Source organism: Nicotiana tabacum, chromosome 13 (genome assembly GCF_000715075.1).
Source record: "Nicotiana tabacum cultivar K326 chromosome 13, ASM71507v2, whole genome shotgun sequence".
NCBI lineage: Eukaryota > Viridiplantae > Streptophyta > Magnoliopsida > Solanales > Solanaceae > Nicotiana > Nicotiana tabacum.
Window position 1 is genome coordinate 111,498,873 of NC_134092.1, and position 13,696 is coordinate 111,512,568.

The 13,696-nt window shown below is 34.7% G+C and overlaps 1 non-coding gene across 1 annotated transcript; it reads right to left on the reverse strand.

Moving 5' to 3' along the window:
* Positions 1–12,413: 12,413 nt before the first annotated feature.
* On the reverse strand, positions 12,414–12,485 carry TRNAH-GUG (transfer RNA histidin (anticodon GUG)). The gene has a single exon. It is a non-coding gene; the product is annotated as a tRNA-His (tRNA).
* Positions 12,486–13,696: the final 1,211 nt, after the last annotated feature.

Sequence of the window (13,696 nt, forward strand, 5' to 3'; positions counted from 1 at the left end):
TGTCATTATTATGGTATTCCGCTGGTAGTTGTTATTTTTTCTTTCTTACTAAAATTACCGTATTATTTGCCATTTCCCGTAGTCCTTATGTAGATATAATACTTTGTTGTTCCTATACTTATACTTGTTTAAGTTGTTTAGTTCAGTAGGTGTCTTGACTGTACCTCGTCACTACTCCACTAAGGTTAGTCTTGATACTTGCTCGGTACCGCTGTGGTGTACTCATACTGCATTTCTGCACATTTTTGTGCAGATCCAGGTATTTTTCAAAGTCAGTTGATCATTAGCTAGATGTGCGGATTGATGTTGTGGGGACTCAAGGTAAACCTGCTGCTGTGTTCGCAGGCTCCGGAGTCACTTTCTGATTTGTATTCACAATGTTTACTTTATTTTAAACAGTTGTATTTAGAAAATTGTAACAAACTCTGTAGAGCTTATGACTTGTACTACCGGTTTTGGAAGTTATAAATTTTATAGGGATTTCCATTTCAAAAATTGTTAGATATTATTTAATTATTGTTGTTATTCAGTAAATGTTAGGCTTACCTAGTGCCTAAGACTAGGTGCCATCACGATACCCAACAGAGGAAAAATTGGACCGTGACAACATGGCAGGTGAATGGACCCATATTCACCTTTGATTAATTCCAGAATTCAAGGGATTCAATACCAATTTTAGTTGGTATAATAATCGCGAGAACAAGCAACACAAGAGAATTCATGAAGAATATTTTTCAACACTTACCCATGTGAATTCTCATTTATTTTGCACATCATGCTTAAATCAAGATTGCTCAATAGGTCATGCTTGATAAAACTGTCTGTATCAGTAAACTTCAGGTTTACATCATGACATGTGCAATTGTTAATTAAACTCCAGTTTACTATAACATGAATTTTTATAACAATAAACATTCAGTTTACCATGTCATATAATTTCACCATATTTTTATTTGTGTAGTACAAATCAGGCAATAAAGCGGGTAGTTTTCATATATATATATATATATATATATATATATATATATATATATATATATATATATATTACAGTTTTAGTAATATGAAAATATTAAATCTTCTTATTATTTATAGTCTCAATATAACCAACCGCTTTCGCGAATATTTTAGAAACTCAATAAGTGTTTTTGAGACTTAATACGACACAATACCTTATTGATAATCAATTGTATTTCTCCAAAATAATATAATTGGATCTTCCAGAGCTCTCAATTAATTTTGTATGGCCACATACTCATCAACATCCATACAGAAATATCTCTTTCAAGGAGAAAGTTATACCATTATGGTCATGATCAAAATTATTATAGGCAAGACATGTTGCTTACATTACTTTTGCCCTGTAATAATCACATTGCCATAATATTTTGGCATAATCACTATATGTACGTGATCAATGACTATTCATGCCATAATAATAAAATTATTTTCTTATTCATCTCAAACTCCTTCTAGAGGTGAGTGTGGTATATTCATTGCCACTAACACGTTCATATTCTTTCAAGAATGAATGTGAATGGACCATAATTAACTATATGTACATTACATAATCTCATGTCAAATCCATGACGAACATTACTTTCAAAGAGTGAAGGATTATTTTGAGAATCCCTATTGTTCTCATTACCACAATGATGGCGATTATAATTTCTAACGCCACGTCCACATCAATTGATACATTCACGATTATAATTTTGTCTTGTCTCAGATTTATCATATACTGCTACCATATTCTCTTAAGAGAACGAGAATGAAGCAAATTCAATGGGACGGGTTTTCACTTCTCGTGCTCACAATTATACATGAATTTGATCATGGCAAGACATAAAAAGTTTACCACTCCGGGTGATTATAATTTCTTACAAACTCTATTAGAGTTATAATCAAGATTTATTGTCGTTGCTTGTATTTAAAATTAAATTATAAGATTTCAAGAATTTAAAAGAGAAAAATAAAGTAAAATACTTATCTTAAATCCAGAATTTATTTTCGAAGGAAGTTAAGGGAATAATTGACAATCATTATACTCAATATTATGTACAAGTTGAGCACCATGCACGTATCCCAAAGTCTGATGACTAAAGCTGTAAGGCCCCGTTAAAATTTTTCTAATGATTGAAGATTTTAAAGTGCGCCAACTGTATTTGGGAATAAAGTATTGGAGTATTAAAGGATACCTATTGGATAGAACCACATCATTTTGATATGAAAATATATGTTTAAGGTGTATTGGAACATATTAAGGAGTTTTGTGAATGGGAAGAACTTGTGTGGAATAAGTTGGATACATTGAGTGGAAATGATGTCTCAATTTTCATAACATCATACTTCAAATGCATGCTTCTACCAAACTATAGAGATTTAGGAGTTGATATACCTATCTAATTAAATCTATTTGAGTCTAGTTTCCAATGCATCAAACCGTTCGTCATTTGGATATGTATACAGAAAGTTATGGCCATTTTACTAGACCTATGTCATATGCGCGCCCAGATGCGCGGCCACGCACGTAGGAGCCCATTCAATAATCCCAAGGACGGGTAGAGAGAGGGGCTAAGTCATTTCTTCACGACTGGGGCTTTCTCTCTATCATCCATCCGGCCAAGGCTTCTAATACACACCTAAGATGAGTTTTTAAGTGTGTTTTTATGACGATTTCACTTCTCAATCACTAGTTGGAACAAGGTTTTTATTGGATTCTATAGGATTTCTTCAAAATCTCAAGAACACCGCAAAAGTTGTCTTTCAAGATTTGGTCTACAAGAGGTATGTCCACCATCACAAACTAATCTAGGGTGATTATTTATGTATGAAATATGTGTTATAACTTAGGGTATGGTGATTGGAAGCCATAAGTTTCCAATTTAAATACATAACTATTGTAGATATTGAAAGGTGATTATTTGATGGAATATTGTTGGTTGGGTGTGGATGGATGGTCATGTATATGATGTTGGAAGTTAAGAATTATTTAAGAATGATGGTGTGATAAATTATTGGTAAATGGTAGTAGTTGGATGAACTAATTCAATGGTTAAGAGATGTAGAAATTCATGCCTACTATGTGTTTGATAATGTGTCTAAATGGCCTAAATTATGGAATTTATTACTATTATTGGTCCCATTGGATGTTGTTATTGTATATTGAAGTTTCTTAGTGTAGTGAATCGTTGTAGTTTCATTAAGGGATGGATTTGAGGTATGTTGGCTAAAGCACTCTTTTAGAAATGAATTCCATGATCTTCCCGTAAGTTTCAAGTATTGTTGGCTCAAATTCCTAATTCCCATATTGAGAGTTGTTCCTAATAAATTCGATTATCCCGAGTAAGAAAAGTGTCAAGAATTATGTATTCAAAATGTGTTCTGAATGTTCCTATCACATTATGTTATTCTTCGAGAATATGTTCAAGAATGATATGTGTATTAAAATGTTATGGCTTTGAGTAGTGTTTCAAATGAAAGTTATCATGCCAAATTGTGGGAAAAAAACCTTATGTACTTAAGACCCTTAATTGCTCATATGTGTACCTAAAGTCTTGATTGGAAATGCCTTGTTGTTGATAATGTATAAAGATGCTCGAAAGTGAAAGAAGTGAGTTGGTGATGTAAATTGTAGCCACCGTACCAAGAGTGAAAGTTATACTTGTGGCCAATGGTGCCAATGAAATTAAATGATGTGAGAAAGGTTATGAAATGAGCCTTGATTCAACTATTCCGAATTGACTTCGGAAATAGATTTACCTAAAAGCTTATCTACTCAAGTCATGCCCAAATGTGGCTATTTTATCTAATGCTATACTTTGTAAGTATTTCCAATATATTTTGAACTCTTATATATTCAGGAGTTGAAATGGTGTATTGCCCTTTTTGGGGAAAAGTATTTCAAGAATAAATGATGTGTTACTTGTTTATGATTTTAACTTGTGCTTCGATTGCCAATCATTTTACCCCATTTCTTGGAAAGAAATTCATTGTGTTTAAAGCCTTCATTACTAATGAACTTAAAGTTGTGATTTTCGGAATATTCTATTTGTTGATATTTATGATGATGATCCATGAAAGGAAAGAAATGAAAGTGTGGAATATGAAATACGGCTATTGTGCCATGAATGAAGAATCATATGTATGGCCAAGAGAGCCAATGAAATAATGATGTTGTAAGTGGATGAAAATGCCAATGAGGCTATAAATAGTGTGAAAGGTTATGAGGTAAATTCATTAGTATTGTTGTTTCCTTTGTATTTAAATCAAAAATATTTTTGGGAATATCGATAGTCACCGAGGAAGGGTAGATTGAAATAACCTAATCCCGAAACTATACGTGCTGGTGTAGGAGTGGATTGTGATTATTTTCCTTATTTGGGATGAGATTGATGTGATAAAATTATTCCCCTTATTTGGGATGAGATTGGTGTGATAAAATTATTCCCCTTAATTGGGATGAGATGATTGATAGATAGAAAAGGATGATATCAATCCACACGGCATTGTGGTGAGATGGCCTAGACGATCGGGTCGTGAGACACCATGCCGCACATATGGTGGTGATTGTACTGGAAATTGTAATTGAAATTGTGATTATGGTTGATGTCTCTAATGAGATGGCCTAGCTGATCGGGTCATGATCGGACTCCGTGCTAAAAGTACGGTGGTATTGGTATTGAGAGTGATTGTAGTTGATGTCTCTAATGAGATGGCCTAACCGATCGGGTCGTGGTCGAACTCCGTGCTAAATGTACAGTGGTATTGGCGTTGTGAACAGTAGTATATCGATGCTAAAGATCTCACAATGAAAATTGTATAAAAAGTTCATATTTTGAAAATTGTTATGTTTTTAACTGGACATTTAGATATGGTTGATTGTGACTTGCTATTTCTATGGTTTTCCCTTTCTTATATTGGCATTCTATTTTGAAAGTGGACAGTTAGCTTTATATACTAGTACTATTCCATATGTACTAACGTCCCTTTTGCCAGGGGCTTTGCATCTTCAATGGATGCAGGTGGTTCATCAGCGGGCAACTTTGGTCCTCGTTAGCAGTCACTCTCTATTCAGCAGGTTTTGGTGAGCCCTACTCTATTCTGGTCCTCATGTCATTTGAGTTGTACATTGTGGTTTAAGGTATATACGGGGCCTTGTTACCGGCATCTCCATATTACTCTTCTATTGTACTCAGAGGCTCCGTAGACAGGTTATAGGTGGTGGTTGAATTTGGGAGTCAGAACTAGAAATGTTGGTATTTGGCAAACATGCTTTTCATTATATCTATAATCTTGTAAAATTTTGGAATTTATGAATGAAGTTGCTAATGGATATTAAATGTGAGTTGTTAATAAAATCTTTTCAATATTTGATTAATGGAGTATATTTTTTCTTTATTCATTGATGAGTTTGGGTAGAAGGAAATCTAGCGGGCTTGCTCGGCCAGGTTTACTCGGTTGAGCGCTAGTCGCGCTCCCCGAGTTTGGGGCGTGAAAAAAGCAGGTGCCTTTACTCAATTGGTTAGAGTCTCGTGTTGATAACGTGTTATAAAATAATAAATAAAAAAAAGAGTATTGCAGAGAAAAGTAGAAAGAGAGAGAGAATTCTTATTGATTTGTGATGAATTACATTGAATAGAACTCCTCTATTTATAGGGAAAAAGTGACTTAGCCACAAAGTAACAAACTCTAAAATCTCTCTAAAAGATAGACATTCACCATAAAAAATACTATTTATAACAATTATCTATTTAATTTTCTAACAGACTCTAATCTTGAGTACCAACTTGATTAATGTATTTCTGCTCGTATTATTTATATTCACTTGTCTCTGCTCGTATTTATTGTATATTGCTATAGAATAATGGAATGGATCATTCTTCTACGAATCTTTCATATTCCCTCGATTTATCACCTTATAAAGAGTAAAAATATCTAGAGTTTTTTTGCCTTAGTCCTATGCAAGTCCACATGTTATCACGTTCTAATTCGACTACCGACTCTTATATGATATTTAAAAAAATTAAAAATTGAACCGTACTAATACCGTAGAAAAAAATGAGATGATTGAGACGATTTCGAAAAGTTGAATTTTGGCTATACAAAATAGAGTAACCAAAAAATTGGTATAGTACAATTATTTTAAAAATAACCGACCGTACCGAACCATTGACACCCCTAACTACAACTATGTATCCAAATATAAGGAAACATGAATTAATTTTTGTTTAAAAGGGTTTAAAGGATCAATTACTGGCTCTTAGAATTGGAGGAAATATTTGCATACCAAATTGAACTAATATAAGAATTGTTTGGTAAATTTATGCATTGTTAAGCATATTTCCTTTGATAATGACAGTTTAAACATTTAAAATACTTTTATGTATGAAATATTTTTCATCTAAAATACGTTCATAAAGTTATAGATGTAATAATATAAAAATTAATGCCCGAACACATATCATGAATTCATATCATTTGAGAAAGGAGTAATATAATTGCATTCAATTCTTCATATTCTTTGTAGAAAAGAAGGAAGGCATCGACATTTTGATCGATGAAAGAAAGAAAGGGAAAGAGAAGAAAGGGAAAGAGATGGGTTTCATTAGGGACTTCAGATTTATCTATGTAGTGTATAGTTTGGTCTCTTAAAATAATGTGACACGTGAAAGCATCCTGACCCTCAGCTGCTCTTAATCTCAGTCGTCAATATGGCATATTAAGCTCACAAGAATGAGACGCCTGGAAGTTTCTCTACACGTGCCCACATATGTGAATACATATTAGAGAAATAAAATTAGTTATTTTGTTATAGGAGTAGGGAATGAAAACATGACAAGTGTATAGGGAATATTCTTTAATCTTTATTTTACATTATTTCTTTCAGCATGCCTTGAGATTTAATACATTACACAGAGAAAATTTCTTCATCCTTCTTGTTAAAATCCTTCATGGTATCAGAGAACTTATAGCTTGATCCTTCATAAAATTCATCTCAAAGCTTCATAAATTTCAAAGTTAACCATGGCAGTAACAGAAGAAACTCTAGTCTTCTTTACTCCAGTGGTTTCCAGCCCTGGTTCTTCATCTACTACAGTCAATCAGGATTGTAATCACCTTTATTTTCTTCACTCCTCCGATGCACCTGGTATGATTCTCGTGAACACACCATTCGAATGGGAGAGGCTTTCCAGGTTGGAAGAGGTCAATCTTAACTGCACTATCTGCCAAGAATAAACTTGGTTTCATCATTGGAAGCTGTGGAAAATTAAGTTTGGATTCCAATGATCTTCCTCAATGGAGTAGGTGCAATGACATGGTAACCTCATGGTTACTGAATTCTCTGTCTAAAGAAATAGAATACCGTGTCATCTACTCTTAGTCTGCAATGGAATTATGGATCAGTCTTGAGCACAGCTTTGGCCAATCCAATGGGGCCAAACTATACCACCTGCAAAAGAAGATATCTAAGCTAGTTCAAGAAAATGGCAGTGTAGCATGTTATTTCACAACTCTGAAGAGACTGTGGGATGAGTTGGACCCTTTGAGCACACACTTAGGATGCATTTGTGACTGTTTGTGTGATGGAAAGAAGAAGGTAACTAAGGTTTTGGAAGATCAGAGAGTTTAATTTCTTATGGTACTTAATGATGTGTATGGGCAAGCAAGAGGAAACATTCTCATGATGAATCCTCTACCCAGATTAGACCATGCCTACTCTTTGTTACTTCAGGATGAGAGTCAAAGAAAGGTATACATGAGCCCTCAATACCCTTCTAATGGAGCATCCTTTATGGTAGGAGCTCAGACAAAGTTTCAACAGAGGAACAACAATCAGACTCAGAAACCCTGGACTGCCACTAAAAAAGTTTAGGAACAGTCCACAAAAGTTCAAAGGCAAGATGTCTAAATACAACCCTAATGTGACCTGCTCTCATTGTATGAGGATAGGGCATGTGAGAGCAGATTGTTACAGATTAATAGGGTTCCCAAAAGATTTTTTCAGTTCACCAAACAACCAAACAATTATCAGGCAACAGTGAAAGGAAATACAATGGTAACAGGACATGATGAGGGTGCAACAACTATTAACAATGAGGGAAACATGAATAATTAGCCACAAATGTTCAACAAGGGGCAAGTTTCTGAGCTAGTTAACTTGATCAAATAGGTTTAAATTGGAAACTCAGCACATGCAAGTTCAGAAATCAATGCCAATGCATTGGTTGGTATAATTCTTAAGTATACTGGAACTTGTCTTTCAGCTTTTAATACTAAGACTTGGATTATTGACTCAGGAACCTCTTAACACATGTGTTTTGATTCAAGTTCATTTATATATTTGACTCCCCTACCTGTTCCTTTATATATTAGTCTACCTAGCTCTTTCTAGTTATATGTTACACATATAGGTTGTGTTTCCATTCAACTAGATATGATCCTTAAAAGAGTTCTTCATGTGCCTTCTTTCTGATATAACTTATTGTCTGTTCATAAGTTATATAGTCAATTCAAATGCTCCTTAAATCTAACTTCTAATGGCTGTCTAATGCAGATCTCTTTAATGAAGATGGGGCAAGTTTTTGGTGAAGTAAGAGATAGTTTATATCTACTCAGGCCCACTAGTGTAGTTTCTAGCATTCTGCCCTGTCAAGATGTAGTTTCAATTACAAAAGAAAGAAATTCTAATCATTGTTCTAGTTCTATTTCTTTTCAAACACCATTAGTGGCTAATGTTAATTCTAATATAAACCAATGGCATGTCAGATTGGGTCATCTTCCCTTTTCAGTAATGAAAAATCTTAGTTTCATTAATTTTCCTTCAAATTTTGATTATGTGTGTAGCATTTGTCCTCAAGCCAAACAAACTAGACTTCATTTTCCTTTAAGTCATATTAAAACACAGGAAAGTTTTGATTTAATTTACATTGATAAGGCTGTGACATACAATGGTTTTAAGTACTTCCTAACTATTGTAGATGACTACAGTAGAGCTACATGGACTTTTTTGTTAAGTTGCAAGAGTAATGCCTTTACAATTTTAAAATCCTTCTTAAGCATGGTAGAGAGGCAATTTGACATGAAGGTGAAAAGGATAATTTCTGATAATGCATGGTAATTAGGCAAAGGATCATAGGAAACTACTTTCCTTGAATCACAAGGGATATTGCATGAAACATCTTGTGTGGCAATACCCCAACAGAATGTGGTGGTTGAGAGAAAACTTAGGCATCTTTTAGAGGTTGCAAGGGGTCTATTTTTTCAGTTTAATATCCCTATTCAATATTGGGAAGAATGTGTGCTGACAACCACTCATATCATCAACAGAATACCTTCTAGAGTTTTAAAAGGGAAAACACCTTATGAGGTTCTATTTGGGAAATCACCTAACTATGAATCACTTAGATCTTTTGGGTGTCTATGTTATGCATCTACTTTGGCTCATAACATGAGTACGTTTGAGCCAAGAGCTAAGAACTGTATATTCTTGGGCCATGGACAAGGTCACAAGGATTATAAAATTCTTGAAATTAAGACAAGAAATGTGTCTATTTTCAGGGATGTCAAGTTCCATGAGGAACGTTTCCATTCACTTTGACAACCATAACACCTCAGCCTTTGTTTTTCCTTCTACCACATCTTTTGACAGTCCACCATTTGTTCAACCACCTATAAGCAGAATCCCTACACCTAGAGCAGATTCAGCTGACTCCCCTTTCTTTACTACACCTAGCAGGACACATGGGACAGTAAATCAGACCACCAACCATTCTGATCTCTCTTCCCCCTTGCCAAGCTTTGGCCTAACCAACTCACCACATTTATCACCTAGTACACCATCAACCTGTAACCCTAGCACACCCAATCCACCTATCTCATCTCTTCTTCCTATTTTTCCCATTCCTCCACCTCTAATCAGAAAATCTGAAAGAATTAGTCAAAAACCAAACAACAACATATTTCTCACTGACCTCAACTCCTCGTGTTTTACTCAGTCATCGAAACCTACTGCTTTCTCCTTTGGAGCACTAATGAATAATCAAAATGTTCTAAAGAGTGTGTCCAATATTTCAGAACCAACAACCTATCATGAAGCTTATAAGGAAGCAGGTTGGAGAAGGGTAATGAAGGCAGAAATTGCAGCTCTATAGCTGAATCATACTTGGGATATGGTATTTTTGCCACCATGCAAGAAGGCTCTACCATGCAAGTGGGTTTACAAAGTTAAGCATAAGTGAGATGGTACTATAGAAAGGCTGAATGCCGGGTCAGTGGTAAGGGGGGCATACAAAGAGAAGGAATTGACTATTCAGAGACCTTTTCCCCTATGGTAAAAATGACCACAATTAGGTGTCTCTTAATAGTAGCAGTCAAGAAAGGTTGGCGTGTTTCACAACTTGATGCGAACAATGCCTTTTTACATGGAGACTTACAAGAAGAAGTCTACATGAGATTTTCTGCTAGTTTATCCCCTCTTGATCCTACTAAAGTGCGTCTATTGATAAAATCACTATATAGTTTAAAGCAAGCCTCTAGACAGTGGTAAGCGAGGCGTGCTAGGGCACTTAGCAACAAAGGTTATTCTAGTTCTCTCAATGACTATTCATTATATACAAGCAATCCGGGGCTTTAATTTCTATCATAGTAGTCTATGTCGATGATATTTTGCTTACAGTCAGTGACATTGAAGGAAACAATCAAATTACAGATTTTCTCAATACAGAATTCAAGGTCAAACATTTAGGAGACATTCACTATTCCCCAGGCATGGAAATTCTTTGAGAAAAATATGGGTTCATTATTAGTCAGAGGCAATTTACCTTGGATCTTTTGAAGGAATTTGATCACTCTGGCTCGGTTGTGTCTTTACCACTTGATCCTTATTCCAAGATGGGCCTTTTCTTTCATGTCCCATGACATTTGGTGGGCAAGTTTAATTACCTCACAAACACCCGCTCTGACTTGTCCTTTACAGTGCTTTGCCTCAGTCAATTCATGCAAAGGCCCTGCCTTTCTCATTTCACAGTTGGCTTGTGTGTTTTACGCTATTTATCTACAGATCTTTCACAAGGAATCTTCCTATCTTCAGATCCTTCTTTTGATTTTATCGCTTTTTGTGACACCGACTAGGCGGCTTGCAAAGACTCCAGGAGGTCCGTAAATGGGTTTTTCATCATCCTTGGTGGAGATCTGATATCCTGGAAATCGAAAAAGTAGACATCAATATCACTTTCATCTGCAGAGGCAGAATATAGGCTTATGAGGCGAGTTACTGCAGAAATTACCTGGTTGGTACGCCTTCTTGCAGATCTGTCATCTCCACCTTCTCTTCCTGTTCCGATTCACTCTGACAACCAAGCAGCGATATACATCGCCCGTAACCCTGTCTTCCACGAGCGAATGAAGCACGTTGAGCTCGATTGTCACTTCGTCCGCCAACAATATCTCTCTGTTTAATAACCCTTTCTTTTGTACCATCGCAGCAGCAACTCGCCGACCTTTTTACCAAACCATTATCGGGAGCTTCACATAATCTTATCCTATATACGTTGGGGGTCCATTCTCTCCCCAACAAGTTGAGGGGGGATGTAGAGAAGAAGGAAGATATCGACATTTTGATCGATGAAAGAAAGAAAGAGAAAGAGAAGAAAGGGAAAGAGATGGGTTTCATTAGGGATTTTAGATTTATCTATGTAGTGTATAGTTTGGTCTCTTAAAAATGTGACACGTGAAAGCATCTTGACGCTCAGCTGCTCTTAATCTCAGCCGTCGATATGGCACATTAAGCTCACAAGAATGAGACGCCTGGAAGCTTCTCTACACGTGCCCACATATGCGAATACATATTAGAGAAATAAAATTAGTTATTTTGTTATAGGAGTAGGGAATAAAAACATGATAAGTGTATAGGGAATATTCTTTAATCTTCATTTTACATTATTTCTTTCAGCATCTATACTTGTATATATACATGCCTTGAGATTTAATACATTACACAGAGAAAATTTCTTCATCCTTCTTGTTAAAATCCTTCATTCTTAATTCTCGTATGATATATAATTATATATTATAGACTGTAGAGATTTTATATACTAATAGAAACTACAAAACATATATCTAGTATTATAATTTTTGATATTGCCTAATATTTGTTTGAGATGAGTTTGACTGGAGCGATATAATCATAAAGATTAATATAGCTGATCTTTATTATTATTTAGGATTGAGCCGTTATTATCTGTTGTTGTTGTTATTGTATAACAAAAAAAGTGAAAAGATTTCCTATTTCAGCTCAATCCCATTTGCAGTAATTGACTAGAAATCAATTTTATGTGGAAAAAAGTAAAACTTCTTATAAAATGTTAATTCTATCGGGGAAAGTTTGTGAAACACGGGAAAAAATTATTAAGTGTGGCTGCTGGGATTCGAGCCCAGGTCTCCACGGCCACAACGTGGAATTCTCACCACTAAACTACAACCACTTTGTTCTTCGTGTCCTCAATAAACTCTATTAGAAGTAAAACAAACAAAATTGCGTAGAAAGGCGTCAGGAAAATGATATTCCCCCCTCCCCCCCCCCGGGGCAAATTGATAGGGAACGTCTATCTTTTATGAGATGGAGAATTGAAGTTCTGAAAATGAGCTCATATACAGTCCTCAACAAATACTCGATTCACGCGGCGGAAAAATATTAATTTTATCCATATTTGGTTTGGGGTATTAGTTAATCAAGGGAGAATTTTTATACTAAAATTATGGGATTAATTATCCCATATAATAAGTGAGATAACTAATCATATGAGATATCACACCGTATAAAATATTCTGGATATCTCACCATTGTACCAAACGAGGCTAAGGGTATTCTAGGTACTGGCAGTAAATATATTGAAGCACAATGAGACAAGATCAAAACGACTAAAGAGATTAGAGTGACCGAATCATGTACTTATTTGTCTTTTCTTTTTCTTTTCTTTTATTTTTTTTTCTTTTTACCTTTTTAATTCTATTCAAGATCTCTAAACAATAAAATAGAGTAATTCATAAACTTTCCTACATGATTTTGTTAACTTGAGCTAATTAAAGTGAAATGGAATTATTCTCTAGCAGTGAGATGTCCATAGCACCTTTGACCTCCTCCACCCTATTGTTTATTTGATTCTTTAAAATAACCTCTATTTTAGTTCACTCGTCAAAATTGTCTTATTATTGAGATCCTTTTCATATTTTTTTTACTCTTTCTCTAAAAAAAAAACTCTGAAAGACATAACCATAAAAAACCAAGGGCGACGAAAGAAGAAAGGGATATGGATTTTTTTTTTTTATATATATATGTTATCAATTACAAAGTAGTAAACGCCCTTGAGAAAAGGAAATTTTAATATTCAAATTAAAATTTCAAAGTCATTTCGTACTAGCTGTTCCAATTTTTTATTTTTTATTTTTCGCTAATAAGCAGTCCTACCTTGCAAAATGGGACTTGTCGATGCTTTCACGTGATTGGACCATTTTAACAAAATAATACTAGGAGAAGGTGAGATTCAACATAATTGTTTTATCTAATTGAGTCCTTCTAGTAGGTTCCTACTCGAATATTCTTTTGTAAATTAGATTTAACTACTATATACCGATAATAAAAATAATTTTAGTCTAAGAAGGCGCTAGAACAAGCACTGACTTTTTTTTGTTTCCT